Raw genomic sequence first — 19,229 nt, forward strand, 5'->3', positions numbered from 1 at the left:
ATTCACGTGACGCCACGCTGGCGCTAGAAAACCCGTGCTATATCGATGCCAGGGGCAACTCGTGTGCAGCGAACGAGACACAAGGAGGAGTGAGCCTCTCCACCGTATAAGAGGCAGTACCTAGCAGATACACGCGGTAAAACATTCGACTTGCGTTAGCTCATGAATGGCTATACGTCATCGTCTGCAAGCTAAAATGGACACGTCTGCACTGCCCAGTGAGGCGACACTTGTACTAACACCTGGTGGGCGGCTGTGAGACGGGGAGATGAGCTGCGGCTTCTGGGCGCGACTGTAACGCTGCGCCATGGATCAAATAACACTGCACATTGCTGGTGACCCACGTGTTTAGTAGTGACGCAACTGAACGTTCATCTTGTGAGAGCGAGAAAATTTTCGCAGTCGGCAGGACTTGAACCTACGCTCCCAGAGGGAATCTGATTTCAAGTCAGACGCCTTAACCACTCGGCCACGACTGCTGGTGGCGGAAATGTCTCCCGACAACGGAAACTGCCATCTTTAGAAGCAATCTGATGGCAGAAAGCGGCGTGGCCTCACTCATTTCTGTAAGGTTTCCATTGGCCGTTTCCAAAATGTAATAAATTTCGCCCAGACAGGGACTTGAACCCAGGACCATTTGATTGAAAACCTACCGCTCTGCCGACTGAGCTATGCGGGCCCACGCACGAGCATTATCGTACAGCTGCGTGGTGTCCGAGTGATTCGCATGTCGTAATTGCTGGCTTATGGCTCCAATGGCGACTTCACCGACTTCCCACTGACGCACCGCTGACGCTACTTTTCTGTCGTCTTAAACGATGGACATACTTCCAAGCAGCTGCGAGATCATAAGAAAAGAAACGCTGCACCACTGCTTTTGCCGCACTCGAATGATTGAATTGCGATTCTTAAAAAGAAATGAATGTTCGCTCTGTCCAACACTTTCAAGCACATCTGTGTACTCACGATCTCAGCGACGGCTTTCTGCAGTCCCAGCGTCAGTGCGAGGTCAACCGATAACCACAGTAAGAAGCGGTCGTCGCGAAACTCAGTATTCTTAAACGGAAATTTTCGTCTTGTTGAGAATGGCGTCACTGGTTTGCACCCGCATTCGCCCACGCATGTCACGTGTGTGCGAAAATTTTTGCTCCTCTTTACACAAAATCGCACGCAGCCGGTAGGACTCGAACCTACGCTCCCAGAGAGAATCTGATTTCGAGTCAGACGCCTTAACCACTCGGCCACGACTGCCGCTAGCGCGGGTTCTGCCGACACATGCAACTGCTAACGTTTCAAGCACTGTGGTGTCAGAAGACGGCGTAGCTGCATTATTTTCCGTAGCGTTTCCACCGCTACCAGACGAATCGCTACCAAAGTATTAAAATTTCCGCCGACACAGGGACTTGAACCCTGGACCCTTAGGTTAAAAAGCCCTATGCTCCACCGACTGAGCTGTCCGGGCTCGCACGAGGCTGCGAAACCCCCCACGATACATTCACTCATGTCCTTTACTGTTGTGCAATCGCTGCATGGAGCAGTTACTAATAAAACGTCGCCTGAATGCTGTCTACAGACTTATCGCGCTAAGCTCGTAACACACTATCGAAGACTGCTGACACACGATGCAACAACAAATTACAGCAGTCGTTACGGCTCATACGTTGGAGCAGAGAATTTACGTGTTTAGTCGACCCTCACTGGCCAGTTGGAAAATTCACAAGAATTTCGAATGCAATGTTTCCCACGTTTTCGCTCATTTCACGGTTCCGTTGAAGACCTTCTTCACCACCTGACAGAAAAAGGAAACGCAGTCGGTAGGACTTTTTTGATTCTTTTGCTTCTAAGGGAGTTAGTTGTCTAGTGAGTTCCTCTTATGGCATGCACTAGGCAACCAGAACAGCTACAGGAGAGAGTCATTTTTGTTGTCAGCGGTAGTTGCATTATCGCAAACGCAGAGCAATTCCATGGGCGTCGCATCAAAATGAATACGTGCCGAAACCCGGGATCGAACCAGGGACCTTTAGATCTTCAGTCTAACGCTCTCCCAACTGAGCTATTTCGGCTGACGCTGAGGTTTGCAGTTTGCATGTGTTCGTGAACTCTGTCTCGTTGCCACTTTCACAGTCACCTTCGTCTGATAAGACACAGGGACGCTGAAAGGCGAGCATCCGATGCAGCGAAGTTCCACACACATTTCTTCTGCTTCCATCATCGTTAAAAGCAAACATGTCGACTCGATTCGTGTAATATTGACTTCGCTGAATTCACGTGACGCCACGCTGGCGCTAGAAAACCCGTGCTATATCGATGCCAGGGGCAACTCGTGTGCAGCGAACGAGACACAAGGAGGAGTGAGCCTCTCCACCGTATAAGAGGCAGTACCTAGCAGATACACGCGGTAAAACATTCGACTTGCGTTAGCTCATGAATGGCTATACGTCATCGTCTGCAAGCTAAAATGGACACGTCTGCACTGCCCAGTGAGGCGACACTTGTACTAACACCTGGTGGGCGGCTGTGAGACGGGGAGATGAGCTGCGGCTTCTGGGCGCGACTGTAACGCTGCGCCATGGATCAAATAACACTGCACATTGCTGGTGACCCACGTGTTTAGTAGTGACGCAACTGAACGTTCATCTTGTGAGAGCGAGAAAATTTTCGCAGTCGGCAGGACTCGAACCTACGCTCCCAGAGGGAATCTGATTTCAAGTCAGACGCCTTAACCACTCGGCCACGACTGCTGGTGGCGGAAATGTCTCCCGACAACGGAAACTGCCATCTTTAGAAGCAATCTGATGGCAGAAAGCGGCGTGGCCTCACTCATTTCTGTAAGGTTTCCATTGGCCGTTTCCAAAATGTAATAATTTTCGCCCAGACAGGGACTTGAACCCAGGACCATTTGATTGAAAACCTACCGCTCTGCCGACTGAGCTATGCGGGCCCACGCACGAGCATTATCGTACAGCTGCGTGGTGTCCGAGTGATTCGCATGTCGTAATTGCTGGCTTATGGCTCCAATGGCGACTTCACCGACTTCCCACTGACGCACCGCTGACGCTACTTTTCTGTCGTCTTAAACGATGGACATACTTCCAAGCAGCTGCGAGATCATAAGAAAAGAAACGCTGCACCACTGCTTTTGCCGCACTCGAATGATTGAATTGCGATTCTTAAAAAGAAATGAATGTTCGCTCTGTCCAACACTTTCAAGCACATCTGTGTACTCACGATCTCAGCGACGGCTTTCTGCAGTCCCAGCGTCAGTGCGAGGTCAACCGATAACCACAGTAAGAAGCGGTCGTCGCGAAACTCAGTATTCTTAAACGGAAATTTTCGTCTTGTTGAGAATGGCGTCACTGGTTTGCACCCGCATTCGCCCACGCATGTCACGTGTGTGCGAAAATTTTTGCTCCTCTTTACACAAAATCGCACGCAGCCGGTAGGACTCGAACCTACGCTCCCAGAGAGAATCTGATTTCGAGTCAGACGCCTTAACCACTCGGCCACGACTGCCGCTAGCGCGGGTTCTGCCGACACATGCAACTGCTAACGTTTCAAGCACTGTGGTGTCAGAAGACGGCGTAGCTGCATTATTTTCCGTAGCGTTTCCACCGCTACCAGACGAATCGCTACCAAAGTATTAAAATTTCCGCCGACACAGGGACTTGAACCCTGGACCCTTAGGTTAAAAAGCCCTATGCTCCACCGACTGAGCTGTCCGGGCTCGCACGAGGCTGCGAAACCCCCCACGATACATTCACTCATGTCCTTTACTGTTGTGCAATCGCTGCATGGAGCAGTTACTAATAAAACGTCGCCTGAATGCTGTCTACAGACTTATCGCGCTAAGCTCGTAACACACTATCGAAGACTGCTGACACACGATGCAACAACAAATTACAGCAGTCGTTACGGCTCATACGTTGGAGCAGAGAATTTACGTGTTTAGTCGACCCTCACTGGCCAGTTGGAAAATTCACAAGAATTTCGAATGCAATGTTTCCCACGTTTTCGCTCATTTCACGGTTCCGTTGAAGACCTTCTTCACCACCTGACAGAAAAAGGAAACGCAGTCGGTAGGACTTTTTTGATTCTTTTGCTTCTAAGGGAGTTAGTTGTCTAGTGAGTTCCTCTTATGGCATGCACTAGGCAACCAGAACAGCTACAGGAGAGAGTCATTTTTGTTGTCAGCGGTAGTTGCATTATCGCAAACGCAGAGCAATTCCATGGGCGTCGCATCAAAATGAATACGTGCCGAAACCCGGGATCGAACCAGGGACCTTTAGATCTTCAGTCTAACGCTCTCCCAACTGAGCTATTTCGGCTGACGCTGAGGTTTGCAGTTTGCATGTGTTCGTGAACTCTGTCTCGTTGCCACTTTCACAGTCACCTTCGTCTGATAAGACACAGGGACGCTGAAAGGCGAGCATCCGATGCAGCGAAGTTCCACACACATTTCTTCTGCTTCCATCATCGTTAAAAGCAAACATGTCGACTCGATTCGTGTAATATTGACTTCGCTGAATTCACGTGACGCCACGCTGGCGCTAGAAAACCCGTGCTATATCGATGCCAGGGGCAACTCGTGTGCAGCGAACGAGACACAAGGAGGAGTGAGCCTCTCCACCGTATAAGAGGCAGTACCTAGCAGATACACGCGGTAAAACATTCGACTTGCGTTAGCTCATGAATGGCTATACGTCATCGTCTGCAAGCTAAAATGGACACGTCTGCACTGCCCAGTGAGGCGACACTTGTACTAACACCTGGTGGGCGGCTGTGAGACGGGGAGATGAGCTGCGGCTTCTGGGCGCGACTGTAACGCTGCGCCATGGATCAAATAACACTGCACATTGCTGGTGACCCACGTGTTTAGTAGTGACGCAACTGAACGTTCATCTTGTGAGAGCGAGAAAATTTTCGCAGTCGGCAGGACTCGAACCTACGCTCCCAGAGGGAATCTGATTTCAAGTCAGACGCCTTAACCACTCGGCCACGACTGCTGGTGGCGGAAATGTCTCCCGACAACGGAAACTGCCATCTTTAGAAGCAATCTGATGGCAGAAAGCGGCGTGGCCTCACTCATTTCTGTAAGGTTTCCATTGGCCGTTTCCAAAATGTAATAATTTTCGCCCAGACAGGGACTTGAACCCAGGACCATTTGATTGAAAACCTACCGCTCTGCCGACTGAGCTATGCGGGCCCACGCACGAGCATTATCGTACAGCTGCGTGGTGTCCGAGTGATTCGCATGTCGTAATTGCTGGCTTATGGCTCCAATGGCGACTTCACCGACTTCCCACTGACGCACCGCTGACGCTACTTTTCTGTCGTCTTAAACGATGGACATACTTCCAAGCAGCTGCGAGATCATAAGAAAAGAAACGCTGCACCACTGCTTTTGCCGCACTCGAATGATTGAATTGCGATTCTTAAAAAGAAATGAATGTTCGCTCTGTCCAACACTTTCAAGCACATCTGTGTACTCACGATCTCAGCGACGGCTTTCTGCAGTCCCAGCGTCAGTGCGAGGTCAACCGATAACCACAGTAAGAAGCGGTCGTCGCGAAACTCAGTATTCTTAAACGGAAATTTTCGTCTTGTTGAGAATGGCGTCACTGGTTTGCACCCGCATTCGCCCACGCATGTCACGTGTGTGCGAAAATTTTTGCTCCTCTTTACACAAAATCGCACGCAGCCGGTAGGACTCGAACCTACGCTCCCAGAGAGAATCTGATTTCGAGTCAGACGCCTTAACCACTCGGCCACGACTGCCGCTAGCGCGGGTTCTGCCGACACATGCAACTGCTAACGTTTCAAGCACTGTGGTGTCAGAAGACGGCGTAGCTGCATTATTTTCCGTAGCGTTTCCACCGCTACCAGACGAATCGCTACCAAAGTATTAAAATTTCCGCCGACACAGGGACTTGAACCCTGGACCCTTAGGTTAAAAAGCCCTATGCTCCACCGACTGAGCTGTCCGGGCTCGCACGAGGCTGCGAAACCCCCCACGATACATTCACTCATGTCCTTTACTGTTGTGCAATCGCTGCATGGAGCAGTTACTAATAAAACGTCGCCTGAATGCTGTCTACAGACTTATCGCGCTAAGCTCGTAACACACTATCGAAGACTGCTGACACACGATGCAACAACAAATTACAGCAGTCGTTACGGCTCATACGTTGGAGCAGAGAATTTACGTGTTTAGTCGACCCTCACTGGCCAGTTGGAAAATTCACAAGAATTTCGAATGCAATGTTTCCCACGTTTTCGCTCATTTCACGGTTCCGTTGAAGACCTTCTTCACCACCTGACAGAAAAAGGAAACGCAGTCGGTAGGACTTTTTTGATTCTTTTGCTTCTAAGGGAGTTAGTTGTCTAGTGAGTTCCTCTTATGGCATGCACTAGGCAACCAGAACAGCTACAGGAGAGAGTCATTTTTGTTGTCAGCGGTAGTTGCATTATCGCAAACGCAGAGCAATTCCATGGGCGTCGCATCAAAATGAATACGTGCCGAAACCCGGGATCGAACCAGGGACCTTTAGATCTTCAGTCTAACGCTCTCCCAACTGAGCTATTTCGGCTGACGCTGAGGTTTGCAGTTTGCATGTGTTCGTGAACTCTGTCTCGTTGCCACTTTCACAGTCACCTTCGTCTGATAAGACACAGGGACGCTGAAAGGCGAGCATCCGATGCAGCGAAGTTCCACACACATTTCTTCTGCTTCCATCATCGTTAAAAGCAAACATGTCGACTCGATTCGTGTAATATTGACTTCGCTGAATTCACGTGACGCCACGCTGGCGCTAGAAAACCCGTGCTATATCGATGCCAGGGGCAACTCGTGTGCAGCGAACGAGACACAAGGAGGAGTGAGCCTCTCCACCGTATAAGAGGCAGTACCTAGCAGATACACGCGGTAAAACATTCGACTTGCGTTAGCTCATGAATGGCTATACGTCATCGTCTGCAAGCTAAAATGGACACGTCTGCACTGCCCAGTGAGGCGACACTTGTACTAACACCTGGTGGGCGGCTGTGAGACGGGGAGATGAGCTGCGGCTTCTGGGCGCGACTGTAACGCTGCGCCATGGATCAAATAACACTGCACATTGCTGGTGACCCACGTGTTTAGTAGTGACGCAACTGAACGTTCATCTTGTGAGAGCGAGAAAATTTTCGCAGTCGGCAGGACTCGAACCTACGCTCCCAGAGGGAATCTGATTTCAAGTCAGACGCCTTAACCACTCGGCCACGACTGCTGGTGGCGGAAATGTCTCCCGACAACGGAAACTGCCATCTTTAGAAGCAATCTGATGGCAGAAAGCGGCGTGGCCTCACTCATTTCTGTAAGGTTTCCATTGGCCGTTTCCAAAATGTAATAATTTTCGCCCAGACAGGGACTTGAACCCAGGACCATTTGATTGAAAACCTACCGCTCTGCCGACTGAGCTATGCGGGCCCACGCACGAGCATTATCGTACAGCTGCGTGGTGTCCGAGTGATTCGCATGTCGTAATTGCTGGCTTATGGCTCCAATGGCGACTTCACCGACTTCCCACTGACGCACCGCTGACGCTACTTTTCTGTCGTCTTAAACGATGGACATACTTCCAAGCAGCTGCGAGATCATAAGAAAAGAAACGCTGCACCACTGCTTTTGCCGCACTCGAATGATTGAATTGCGATTCTTAAAAAGAAATGAATGTTCGCTCTGTCCAACACTTTCAAGCACATCTGTGTACTCACGATCTCAGCGACGGCTTTCTGCAGTCCCAGCGTCAGTGCGAGGTCAACCGATAACCACAGTAAGAAGCGGTCGTCGCGAAACTCAGTATTCTTAAACGGAAATTTTCGTCTTGTTGAGAATGGCGTCACTGGTTTGCACCCGCATTCGCCCACGCATGTCACGTGTGTGCGAAAATTTTTGCTCCTCTTTACACAAAATCGCACGCAGCCGGTAGGACTCGAACCTACGCTCCCAGAGAGAATCTGATTTCGAGTCAGACGCCTTAACCACTCGGCCACGACTGCCGCTAGCGCGGGTTCTGCCGACACATGCAACTGCTAACGTTTCAAGCACTGTGGTGTCAGAAGACGGCGTAGCTGCATTATTTTCCGTAGCGTTTCCACCGCTACCAGACGAATCGCTACCAAAGTATTAAAATTTCCGCCGACACAGGGACTTGAACCCTGGACCCTTAGGTTAAAAAGCCCTATGCTCCACCGACTGAGCTGTCCGGGCTCGCACGAGGCTGCGAAACCCCCCACGATACATTCACTCATGTCCTTTACTGTTGTGCAATCGCTGCATGGAGCAGTTACTAATAAAACGTCGCCTGAATGCTGTCTACAGACTTATCGCGCTAAGCTCGTAACACACTATCGAAGACTGCTGACACACGATGCAACAACAAATTACAGCAGTCGTTACGGCTCATACGTTGGAGCAGAGAATTTACGTGTTTAGTCGACCCTCACTGGCCAGTTGGAAAATTCACAAGAATTTCGAATGCAATGTTTCCCACGTTTTCGCTCATTTCACGGTTCCGTTGAAGACCTTCTTCACCACCTGACAGAAAAAGGAAACGCAGTCGGTAGGACTTTTTTGATTCTTTTGCTTCTAAGGGAGTTAGTTGTCTAGTGAGTTCCTCTTATGGCATGCACTAGGCAACCAGAACAGCTACAGGAGAGAGTCATTTTTGTTGTCAGCGGTAGTTGCATTATCGCAAACGCAGAGCAATTCCATGGGCGTCGCATCAAAATGAATACGTGCCGAAACCCGGGATCGAACCAGGGACCTTTAGATCTTCAGTCTAACGCTCTCCCAACTGAGCTATTTCGGCTGACGCTGAGGTTTGCAGTTTGCATGTGTTCGTGAACTCTGTCTCGTTGCCACTTTCACAGTCACCTTCGTCTGATAAGACACAGGGACGCTGAAAGGCGAGCATCCGATGCAGCGAAGTTCCACACACATTTCTTCTGCTTCCATCATCGTTAAAAGCAAACATGTCGACTCGATTCGTGTAATATTGACTTCGCTGAATTCACGTGACGCCACGCTGGCGCTAGAAAACCCGTGCTATATCGATGCCAGGGGCAACTCGTGTGCAGCGAACGAGACACAAGGAGGAGTGAGCCTCTCCACCGTATAAGAGGCAGTACCTAGCAGATACACGCGGTAAAACATTCGACTTGCGTTAGCTCATGAATGGCTATACGTCATCGTCTGCAAGCTAAAATGGACACGTCTGCACTGCCCAGTGAGGCGACACTTGTACTAACACCTGGTGGGCGGCTGTGAGACGGGGAGATGAGCTGCGGCTTCTGGGCGCGACTGTAACGCTGCGCCATGGATCAAATAACACTGCACATTGCTGGTGACCCACGTGTTTAGTAGTGACGCAACTGAACGTTCATCTTGTGAGAGCGAGAAAATTTTCGCAGTCGGCAGGACTCGAACCTACGCTCCCAGAGGGAATCTGATTTCAAGTCAGACGCCTTAACCACTCGGCCACGACTGCTGGTGGCGGAAATGTCTCCCGACAACGGAAACTGCCATCTTTAGAAGCAATCTGATGGCAGAAAGCGGCGTGGCCTCACTCATTTCTGTAAGGTTTCCATTGGCCGTTTCCAAAATGTAATAATTTTCGCCCAGACAGGGACTTGAACCCAGGACCATTTGATTGAAAACCTACCGCTCTGCCGACTGAGCTATGCGGGCCCACGCACGAGCATTATCGTACAGCTGCGTGGTGTCCGAGTGATTCGCATGTCGTAATTGCTGGCTTATGGCTCCAATGGCGACTTCACCGACTTCCCACTGACGCACCGCTGACGCTACTTTTCTGTCGTCTTAAACGATGGACATACTTCCAAGCAGCTGCGAGATCATAAGAAAAGAAACGCTGCACCACTGCTTTTGCCGCACTCGAATGATTGAATTGCGATTCTTAAAAAGAAATGAATGTTCGCTCTGTCCAACACTTTCAAGCACATCTGTGTACTCACGATCTCAGCGACGGCTTTCTGCAGTCCCAGCGTCAGTGCGAGGTCAACCGATAACCACAGTAAGAAGCGGTCGTCGCGAAACTCAGTATTCTTAAACGGAAATTTTCGTCTTGTTGAGAATGGCGTCACTGGTTTGCACCCGCATTCGCCCACGCATGTCACGTGTGTGCGAAAATTTTTGCTCCTCTTTACACAAAATCGCACGCAGCCGGTAGGACTCGAACCTACGCTCCCAGAGAGAATCTGATTTCGAGTCAGACGCCTTAACCACTCGGCCACGACTGCCGCTAGCGCGGGTTCTGCCGACACATGCAACTGCTAACGTTTCAAGCACTGTGGTGTCAGAAGACGGCGTAGCTGCATTATTTTCCGTAGCGTTTCCACCGCTACCAGACGAATCGCTACCAAAGTATTAAAATTTCCGCCGACACAGGGACTTGAACCCTGGACCCTTAGGTTAAAAAGCCCTATGCTCCACCGACTGAGCTGTCCGGGCTCGCACGAGGCTGCGAAACCCCCCACGATACATTCACTCATGTCCTTTACTGTTGTGCAATCGCTGCATGGAGCAGTTACTAATAAAACGTCGCCTGAATGCTGTCTACAGACTTATCGCGCTAAGCTCGTAACACACTATCGAAGACTGCTGACACACGATGCAACAACAAATTACAGCAGTCGTTACGGCTCATACGTTGGAGCAGAGAATTTACGTGTTTAGTCGACCCTCACTGGCCAGTTGGAAAATTCACAAGAATTTCGAATGCAATGTTTCCCACGTTTTCGCTCATTTCACGGTTCCGTTGAAGACCTTCTTCACCACCTGACAGAAAAAGGAAACGCAGTCGGTAGGACTTTTTTGATTCTTTTGCTTCTAAGGGAGTTAGTTGTCTAGTGAGTTCCTCTTATGGCATGCACTAGGCAACCAGAACAGCTACAGGAGAGAGTCATTTTTGTTGTCAGCGGTAGTTGCATTATCGCAAACGCAGAGCAATTCCATGGGCGTCGCATCAAAATGAATACGTGCCGAAACCCGGGATCGAACCAGGGACCTTTAGATCTTCAGTCTAACGCTCTCCCAACTGAGCTATTTCGGCTGACGCTGAGGTTTGCAGTTTGCATGTGTTCGTGAACTCTGTCTCGTTGCCACTTTCACAGTCACCTTCGTCTGATAAGACACAGGGACGCTGAAAGGCGAGCATCCGATGCAGCGAAGTTCCACACACATTTCTTCTGCTTCCATCATCGTTAAAAGCAAACATGTCGACTCGATTCGTGTAATATTGACTTCGCTGAATTCACGTGACGCCACGCTGGCGCTAGAAAACCCGTGCTATATCGATGCCAGGGGCAACTCGTGTGCAGCGAACGAGACACAAGGAGGAGTGAGCCTCTCCACCGTATAAGAGGCAGTACCTAGCAGATACACGCGGTAAAACATTCGACTTGCGTTAGCTCATGAATGGCTATACGTCATCGTCTGCAAGCTAAAATGGACACGTCTGCACTGCCCAGTGAGGCGACACTTGTACTAACACCTGGTGGGCGGCTGTGAGACGGGGAGATGAGCTGCGGCTTCTGGGCGCGACTGTAACGCTGCGCCATGGATCAAATAACACTGCACATTGCTGGTGACCCACGTGTTTAGTAGTGACGCAACTGAACGTTCATCTTGTGAGAGCGAGAAAATTTTCGCAGTCGGCACGACTCGAACCTACGCTCCCAGAGGGAATCTGATTTCAAGTCAGACGCCTTAACCACTCGGCCACGACTGCTGGTGGCGGAAATGTCTCCCGACAACGGAAACTGCCATCTTTAGAAGCAATCTGATGGCAGAAAGCGGCGTGGCCTCACTCATTTCTGTAAGGTTTCCATTGGCCGTTTCCAAAATGTAATAATTTTCGCCCAGACAGGGACTTGAACCCAGGACCATTTGATTGAAAACCTACCGCTCTGCCGACTGAGCTATGCGGGCCCACGCACGAGCATTATCGTACAGCTGCGTGGTGTCCGAGTGATTCGCATGTCGTAATTGCTGGCTTATGGCTCCAATGGCGACTTCACCGACTTCCCACTGACGCACCGCTGACGCTACTTTTCTGTCGTCTTAAACGATGGACATACTTCCAAGCAGCTGCGAGATCATAAGAAAAGAAACGCTGCACCACTGCTTTTGCCGCACTCGAATGATTGAATTGCGATTCTTAAAAAGAAATGAATGTTCGCTCTGTCCAACACTTTCAAGCACATCTGTGTACTCACGATCTCAGCGACGGCTTTCTGCAGTCCCAGCGTCAGTGCGAGGTCAACCGATAACCACAGTAAGAAGCGGTCGTCGCGAAACTCAGTATTCTTAAACGGAAATTTTCGTCTTGTTGAGAATGGCGTCACTGGTTTGCACCCGCATTCGCCCACGCATGTCACGTGTGTGCGAAAATTTTTGCTCCTCTTTACACAAAATCGCACGCAGCCGGTAGGACTCGAACCTACGCTCCCAGAGAGAATCTGATTTCGAGTCAGACGCCTTAACCACTCGGCCACGACTGCCGCTAGCGCGGGTTCTGCCGACACATGCAACTGCTAACGTTTCAAGCACTGTGGTGTCAGAAGACGGCGTAGCTGCATTATTTTCCGTAGCGTTTCCACCGCTACCAGACGAATCGCTACCAAAGTATTAAAATTTCCGCCGACACAGGGACTTGAACCCTGGACCCTTAGGTTAAAAAGCCCTATGCTCCACCGACTGAGCTGTCCGGGCTCGCACGAGGCTGCGAAACCCCCCACGATACATTCACTCATGTCCTTTACTGTTGTGCAATCGCTGCATGGAGCAGTTACTAATAAAACGTCGCCTGAATGCTGTCTACAGACTTATCGCGCTAAGCTCGTAACACACTATCGAAGACTGCTGACACACGATGCAACAACAAATTACAGCAGTCGTTACGGCTCATACGTTGGAGCAGAGAATTTACGTGTTTAGTCGACCCTCACTGGCCAGTTGGAAAATTCACAAGAATTTCGAATGCAATGTTTCCCACGTTTTCGCTCATTTCACGGTTCCGTTGAAGACCTTCTTCACCACCTGACAGAAAAAGGAAACGCAGTCGGTAGGACTTTTTTGATTCTTTTGCTTCTAAGGGAGTTAGTTGTCTAGTGAGTTCCTCTTATGGCATGCACTAGGCAACCAGAACAGCTACAGGAGAGAGTCATTTTTGTTGTCAGCGGTAGTTGCATTATCGCAAACGCAGAGCAATTCCATGGGCGTCGCATCAAAATGAATACGTGCCGAAACCCGGGATCGAACCAGGGACCTTTAGATCTTCAGTCTAACGCTCTCCCAACTGAGCTATTTCGGCTGACGCTGAGGTTTGCAGTTTGCATGTGTTCGTGAACTCTGTCTCGTTGCCACTTTCACAGTCACCTTCGTCTGATAAGACACAGGGACGCTGAAAGGCGAGCATCCGATGCAGCGAAGTTCCACACACATTTCTTCTGCTTCCATCATCGTTAAAAGCAAACATGTCGACTCGATTCGTGTAATATTGACTTCGCTGAATTCACGTGACGCCACGCTGGCGCTAGAAAACCCGTGCTATATCGATGCCAGGGGCAACTCGTGTGCAGCGAACGAGACACAAGGAGGAGTGAGCCTCTCCACCGTATAAGAGGCAGTACCTAGCAGATACACGCGGTAAAACATTCGACTTGCGTTAGCTCATGAATGGCTATACGTCATCGTCTGCAAGCTAAAATGGACACGTCTGCACTGCCCAGTGAGGCGACACTTGTACTAACACCTGGTGGGCGGCTGTGAGACGGGGAGATGAGCTGCGGCTTCTGGGCGCGACTGTAACGCTGCGCCATGGATCAAATAACACTGCACATTGCTGGTGACCCACGTGTTTAGTAGTGACGCAACTGAACGTTCATCTTGTGAGAGCGAGAAAATTTTCGCAGTCGGCAGGACTCGAACCTACGCTCCCAGAGGGAATCTGATTTCAAGTCAGACGCCTTAACCACTCGGCCACGACTGCTGGTGGCGGAAATGTCTCCCGACAACGGAAACTGCCATCTTTAGAAGCAATCTGATGGCAGAAAGCGGCGTGGCCTCACTCATTTCTGTAAGGTTTCCATTGGCCGTTTCCAAAATGTAATAATTTTCGCCCAGACAGGGACTTGAACCCAGGACCATTTGATTGAAAACCTACCGCTCTGCCGACTGAGCTATGCGGGCCCACGCACGAGCATTATCGTACAGCTGCGTGGTGTCCGAGTGATTCGCATGTCGTAATTGCTGGCTTATGGCTCCAATGGCGACTTCACCGACTTCCCACTGACGCACCGCTGACGCTACTTTTCTGTCGTCTTAAACGATGGACATACTTCCAAGCAGCTGCGAGATCATAAGAAAAGAAACGCTGCACCACTGCTTTTGCCGCACTCGAATGATTGAATTGCGATTCTTAAAAAGAAATGAATGTTCGCTCTGTCCAACACTTTCAAGCACATCTGTGTACTCACGATCTCAGCGACGGCTTTCTGCAGTCCCAGCGTCAGTGCGAGGTCAACCGATAACCACAGTAAGAAGCGGTCGTCGCGAAACTCAGTATTCTTAAACGGAAATTTTCGTCTTGTTGAGAATGGCGTCACTGGTTTGCACCCGCATTCGCCCACGCATGTCACGTGTGTGCGAAAATTTTTGCTCCTCTTTACACAAAATCGCACGCAGCCGGTAGGACTCGAACCTACGCTCCCAGAGAGAATCTGATTTCGAGTCAGACGCCTTAACCACTCGGCCACGACTGCCGCTAGCGCGGGTTCTGCCGACACATGCAACTGCTAACGTTTCAAGCACTGTGGTGTCAGAAGACGGCGTAGCTGCATTATTTTCCGTAGCGTTTCCACCGCTACCAGACGAATCGCTACCAAAGTATTAAAATTTCCGCCGACACAGGGACTTGAACCCTGGACCCTTAGGTTAAAAAGCCCTATGCTCCACCGACTGAGCTGTCCGGGCTCGCACGAGGCTGCGAAACCCCCCACGATACATTCACTCATGTCCTTTACTGTTGTGCAATCGCTGCATGGAGCAGTTACTAATAAAACGTCGCCTGAATGCTGTCTACAGACTTATCGCGCTAAGCTCGTAACACACTATCGAAGACTGCTGACACACGATGCAACAACAAATTACAGCAGTCGTTACGGCTCATACGTTGGAGCAGAGAATTTACGTGTTTAGTCGACCCTCACTGGCCAGTTGGAAAATTCACAAGAATTTCGAATGCAATGTTTCCCACGTTTTCGCTCATTTCACGGTTCCGTTGAAGACCTTCTTCACCACCTGACAGAAAAAGGAAACGCAGTCGGTAGGACTTTTTTGATTCTTTTGCTTCTAAGGGAGTTAGTTGTCTAGTGAGTTCCTCTTATGGCATGCACTAGGCAACCAGAACAGCTACAGGAGAGAGTCATTTTTGTTGTCAGCGGTAGTTGCATTATCGCAAACGCAGAGCAATTCCATGGGCGTCGCATCAAAATGAATACGTGCCGAAACCCGGGATCGAACCAGGGACCTTTAGATCTTCAGTCTAACGCTCTCCCAACTGAGCTATTTCGGCTGACGCTGAGGTTTGCAGTTTGCATGTGTTCGTGAACTCTGTCTCGTTGCCACTTTCACAGTCACCTTCGTCTGATAAGACACAGGGACGCTGAAAGGCGAGCATCCGATGCAGCGAAGTTCCACACACATTTCTTCTGCTTCCATCATCGTTAAAAGCAAACATGTCGACTCGATTCGTGTAATATTGACTTCGCTGAATTCACGTGACGCCACGCTGGCGCTAGAAAACCCGTGCTATATCGATGCCAGGGGCAACTCGTGTGCAGCGAACGAGACACAAGGAGGAGTGAGCCTCTCCACCGTATAAGAGGCAGTACCTAGCAGATACACGCGGTAAAACATTCGACTTGCGTTAGCTCATGAATGGCTATACGTCATCGTCTGCAAGCTAAAATGGACACGTCTGCACTGCCCAGTGAGGCGACACTTGTACTAACACCTGGTGGGCGGCTGTGAGACGGGGAGATGAGCTGCGGCTTCTGGGCGCGACTGTAACGCTGCGCCATGGATCAAATAACACTGCACATTGCTGGTGACCCACGTGTTTAGTAGTGACGCAACTGAACGTTCATCTTGTGAGAGCGAGAAAATTTTCGCAGTCGGCAGGACTCGAACCTACGCTCCCAGAGGGAATCTGATTTCAAGTCAGACGCCTTAACCACTCGGCCACGACTGCTGGTGGCGGAAATGTCTCCCGACAACGGAAACTGCCATCTTTAGAAGCAATCTGATGGCAGAAAGCGGCGTGGCCTCACTCATTTCTGTAAGGTTTCCATTGGCCGTTTCCAAAATGTAATAATTTTCGCCCAGACAGGGACTTGAACCCAGGACCATTTGATTGAAAACCTACCGCTCTGCCGACTGAGCTATGCGGGCCCACGCACGAGCATTATCGTACAGCTGCGTGGTGTCCGAGTGATTCGCATGTCGTAATTGCTGGCTTATGGCTCCAATGGCGACTTCACCGACTTCCCACTGACGCACCGCTGACGCTACTTTTCTGTCGTCTTAAACGATGGACATACTTCCAAGCAGCTGCGAGATCATAAGAAAAGAAACGCTGCACCACTGCTTTTGCCGCACTCGAATGATTGAATTGCGATTCTTAAAAAGAAATGAATGTTCGCTCTGTCTTTTTTAGTCAGACGCCTTAACCACTCTTTTTTTTTTTTTTTTTTTTTAAACCAAACATACCTTCTTGCAAGATCAGGCCAGGGCGGCGGTGTTGGCAAAGGGGGCAGGGGTCGCAATCCGAGGCCTGGCCACAGTGTCTCCCTCACCGTCCCAACCCGAGAAACGTGGAATAACGGAAAGAGTGGTGTGTTGTACTCTTTATTATTGTGTAACAGAGTATTGCTTTTTTTTTATTTAAATTTTTTTTTAATTTTTTTTTTTTTTTTTTTATGGAGTTCCTTTAGGAGAACAAAGATCCATCGTGGCCAGCGGAAACATGTCTAAAACGATGTTGCGAAAAAAGAATAACGTCCTCTGAAGGTGTGGAAAGAACGTGAGGAAGGAAGAACGAAAACGCGAAACACAAAATAAAAAACCAATCTAGGAGGACAATGACCACAAGTAGGCAGCGGAGGCCCACCGCTACCATAGAAAGGCAAAAAATAGAGACTCTCAAAATAATATAGAAATGAAAAACACAAACAAATAACCACACTAAACGTGCCAAATATGTCTGGCGCACGGGAATGGGGAAGTGTACGCAATTCCGGCAGCAACAAACATATTTCGTCTTCTCGATAAGCTTGATTTCCGTGCCCAAGAGGCAACCGTTTCAACGCAAATTATCTTTGAGCGCCGTCTCACAGTTCAGGGACAAGTCAATGACAGTCCTGCAATAGTCACAAAAAATGAAGTAAAGGTCAGCAATAGGGAACAAGCGTCAATCCAGGAGAGAAGAGCCAATATGGCAATCCTAAGGACAACCGCCCAAATGGCGGAAGATAAGTCGAGCCGGTGAGACAAATGAACTGTCATACATCAAGAAAATTAGAACAATATATCATTCCACACATTCCGCCAGAGGAAACAGTGGAATGGGAAGTACATAATCATGGCAGGAGAGAAATATGTAATTTGGTAAAGGCGGTCCGTAGAGGGACATCTAAAAATCGGGCATAATTGGAAACACACTGCGGATTTCGTTGCTCCCGTCCATAGTAGTCCCAAAGATACGTCAAAAACTGCAAGCGATCCATGAGGCGGAGAGAGAAAATCGCATGTGCTGCATGCGCGGCGATCCACACGGTAGCGTTTCTCTTGGTGGCAGGATACGGCCGCCAGTCGGGAACCAGGATATACGAAGGGTGTATGGCACTCGGGGTAGTCCTATTAATCAACGCCAACATCTCACGGGTGGCAGCCCATACCTCGTGAAACTGGGGGCACACAAAACGGTGTTCGATCGTGTCCTCAGCCGCGCACCGCCCACAGATGCCACTCGGGAGGAGATTGATTGCGTGGAGTTTCGCATTCGTGGCAACGGTGCGATTCACAACTTTATACCAAGTGTCCCGAACATCTGATGTCAACAATTTACTGGAAATGTTGGACCACACCGTCCGCCAATCGTATTGCGGCAGCCTCAACTCCCATTTGTTAGTCGGCGGAGTTCCGCGGAGGGCCTCTGCGATCGCGCTGACGTTACCCCTGCGCCGATCGTCACCTATCAGATAGCCAGTGTGGAGGAAGTACTGGCGAACGAAATTCAATTTGTACGGGATAGCCTGGACAGAGACAGGCGCGCGGAGAGAAGCAGGGCGGTAAAGGTCGAAGAGTACCGACGTGGGGCCAAGCCCCGCATGGGCTATTACACAGTTAGTTCGGTGGAGCAAAAGGGCAGCACACTTGGAAGGAAAATCAACCAGACCGATGCCGCCCCTGTCCGGCGGGAGCGTGCAAATATTGTAGGCGACCTTAAAGATTTCGCCTCGCCAGACCAGCCAAGAAACAGCATGCTTGATGGCCCGTTCGATCTCCTTCGGCACCGGCAAAACTTGAGCCAGGTACCAGGCCTTGGCCAACGTCTGGGTATTAACAACCGAAACTCTATCCAGCAAAGACAAATTTCGTTTGGCGGCAGCCTGAGTCGCCGCTCGAACAGAATATAAGACCGCGCGCCAGTTTAACACTGCCATTTGTTGTACATTTGCCGTCATCTGGATCCCGAGAATCTTATGTCGTAACTTGACGGTATACCAATCACGACGGACAGCCCTCATGGTCGCAGTAAGCGGCAGCAAGATGGACTTACGGGGGTTCACAACCGCACCCGATGCCGATTCAAATTGGTGAAGAATGAGACGGAGCGAATCAATATCGTCGGGACTTTGGATAAAAACTCCCAAGTCATCCGCATACGCCCGACAGACAAGCGAACCCGTACCAAACGGGACACCGTGGCAAACATTCGTTAGTTTACGGAGTAGAGGATCCAGCGCTAAAACGAATAAGCCCATGGAAAGCGGGCACCCTTGGCGGACGGATCTGTTCATCCTGAGGACATCACCGGCCAGGCCATGAAAAAGGATTCGGGAAGTGGCCGATTGCAGAAGGTTAGATATCACATGCGTGAATTGTA

The 19,229-nt window shown here is 50.0% G+C and overlaps 22 non-coding genes across 22 annotated transcripts; all 22 read right to left on the bottom strand.

The window, feature by feature from the left end:
* Positions 1-397: 397 nt before the first annotated feature.
* Positions 398-479, bottom strand: Trnas-uga (transfer RNA serine (anticodon UGA)). The gene has a single exon. It is a non-coding gene; the product is annotated as a tRNA-Ser (tRNA).
* A 690-nt stretch (positions 480-1,169) lies between these two features.
* Trnas-cga (transfer RNA serine (anticodon CGA)) lies at positions 1,170-1,251 on the bottom strand. The gene has a single exon. It is a non-coding gene; the product is annotated as a tRNA-Ser (tRNA).
* Positions 1,252-1,990: 739 nt separating this feature from the next.
* Trnaf-gaa (transfer RNA phenylalanine (anticodon GAA)) lies at positions 1,991-2,063 on the bottom strand. Its single transcript has one exon. It is a non-coding gene; the product is annotated as a tRNA-Phe (tRNA).
* A 596-nt stretch (positions 2,064-2,659) lies between these two features.
* On the bottom strand, positions 2,660-2,741 carry Trnas-uga (transfer RNA serine (anticodon UGA)). Its single transcript has one exon. It is a non-coding gene; the product is annotated as a tRNA-Ser (tRNA).
* A 690-nt stretch (positions 2,742-3,431) lies between these two features.
* Trnas-cga (transfer RNA serine (anticodon CGA)) lies at positions 3,432-3,513 on the bottom strand. The gene has a single exon. It is a non-coding gene; the product is annotated as a tRNA-Ser (tRNA).
* A 739-nt stretch (positions 3,514-4,252) lies between these two features.
* On the bottom strand, positions 4,253-4,325 carry Trnaf-gaa (transfer RNA phenylalanine (anticodon GAA)). The gene has a single exon. It is a non-coding gene; the product is annotated as a tRNA-Phe (tRNA).
* Positions 4,326-4,921: 596 nt separating this feature from the next.
* Trnas-uga (transfer RNA serine (anticodon UGA)) lies at positions 4,922-5,003 on the bottom strand. Its single transcript has one exon. It is a non-coding gene; the product is annotated as a tRNA-Ser (tRNA).
* Positions 5,004-5,693: 690 nt separating this feature from the next.
* Trnas-cga (transfer RNA serine (anticodon CGA)) lies at positions 5,694-5,775 on the bottom strand. Its single transcript has one exon. It is a non-coding gene; the product is annotated as a tRNA-Ser (tRNA).
* Positions 5,776-6,514: 739 nt separating this feature from the next.
* Positions 6,515-6,587, bottom strand: Trnaf-gaa (transfer RNA phenylalanine (anticodon GAA)). The gene has a single exon. It is a non-coding gene; the product is annotated as a tRNA-Phe (tRNA).
* Positions 6,588-7,183: 596 nt separating this feature from the next.
* Trnas-uga (transfer RNA serine (anticodon UGA)) lies at positions 7,184-7,265 on the bottom strand. Its single transcript has one exon. It is a non-coding gene; the product is annotated as a tRNA-Ser (tRNA).
* Positions 7,266-7,955: 690 nt separating this feature from the next.
* On the bottom strand, positions 7,956-8,037 carry Trnas-cga (transfer RNA serine (anticodon CGA)). The gene has a single exon. It is a non-coding gene; the product is annotated as a tRNA-Ser (tRNA).
* Positions 8,038-8,776: 739 nt separating this feature from the next.
* On the bottom strand, positions 8,777-8,849 carry Trnaf-gaa (transfer RNA phenylalanine (anticodon GAA)). Its single transcript has one exon. It is a non-coding gene; the product is annotated as a tRNA-Phe (tRNA).
* Positions 8,850-9,445: 596 nt separating this feature from the next.
* Trnas-uga (transfer RNA serine (anticodon UGA)) lies at positions 9,446-9,527 on the bottom strand. Its single transcript has one exon. It is a non-coding gene; the product is annotated as a tRNA-Ser (tRNA).
* A 690-nt stretch (positions 9,528-10,217) lies between these two features.
* Trnas-cga (transfer RNA serine (anticodon CGA)) lies at positions 10,218-10,299 on the bottom strand. The gene has a single exon. It is a non-coding gene; the product is annotated as a tRNA-Ser (tRNA).
* A 739-nt stretch (positions 10,300-11,038) lies between these two features.
* On the bottom strand, positions 11,039-11,111 carry Trnaf-gaa (transfer RNA phenylalanine (anticodon GAA)). The gene has a single exon. It is a non-coding gene; the product is annotated as a tRNA-Phe (tRNA).
* A 596-nt stretch (positions 11,112-11,707) lies between these two features.
* Trnas-uga (transfer RNA serine (anticodon UGA)) lies at positions 11,708-11,789 on the bottom strand. The gene has a single exon. It is a non-coding gene; the product is annotated as a tRNA-Ser (tRNA).
* A 690-nt stretch (positions 11,790-12,479) lies between these two features.
* On the bottom strand, positions 12,480-12,561 carry Trnas-cga (transfer RNA serine (anticodon CGA)). Its single transcript has one exon. It is a non-coding gene; the product is annotated as a tRNA-Ser (tRNA).
* A 739-nt stretch (positions 12,562-13,300) lies between these two features.
* On the bottom strand, positions 13,301-13,373 carry Trnaf-gaa (transfer RNA phenylalanine (anticodon GAA)). The gene has a single exon. It is a non-coding gene; the product is annotated as a tRNA-Phe (tRNA).
* Positions 13,374-13,969: 596 nt separating this feature from the next.
* On the bottom strand, positions 13,970-14,051 carry Trnas-uga (transfer RNA serine (anticodon UGA)). The gene has a single exon. It is a non-coding gene; the product is annotated as a tRNA-Ser (tRNA).
* A 690-nt stretch (positions 14,052-14,741) lies between these two features.
* On the bottom strand, positions 14,742-14,823 carry Trnas-cga (transfer RNA serine (anticodon CGA)). The gene has a single exon. It is a non-coding gene; the product is annotated as a tRNA-Ser (tRNA).
* Positions 14,824-15,562: 739 nt separating this feature from the next.
* Trnaf-gaa (transfer RNA phenylalanine (anticodon GAA)) lies at positions 15,563-15,635 on the bottom strand. The gene has a single exon. It is a non-coding gene; the product is annotated as a tRNA-Phe (tRNA).
* A 596-nt stretch (positions 15,636-16,231) lies between these two features.
* Positions 16,232-16,313, bottom strand: Trnas-uga (transfer RNA serine (anticodon UGA)). The gene has a single exon. It is a non-coding gene; the product is annotated as a tRNA-Ser (tRNA).
* Positions 16,314-19,229: the final 2,916 nt, after the last annotated feature.

Source organism: Schistocerca nitens, chromosome 4, assembly GCF_023898315.1.
Source record: "Schistocerca nitens isolate TAMUIC-IGC-003100 chromosome 4, iqSchNite1.1, whole genome shotgun sequence".
Classification (NCBI taxonomy): Eukaryota; Metazoa; Arthropoda; class Insecta; order Orthoptera; family Acrididae; genus Schistocerca; species Schistocerca nitens.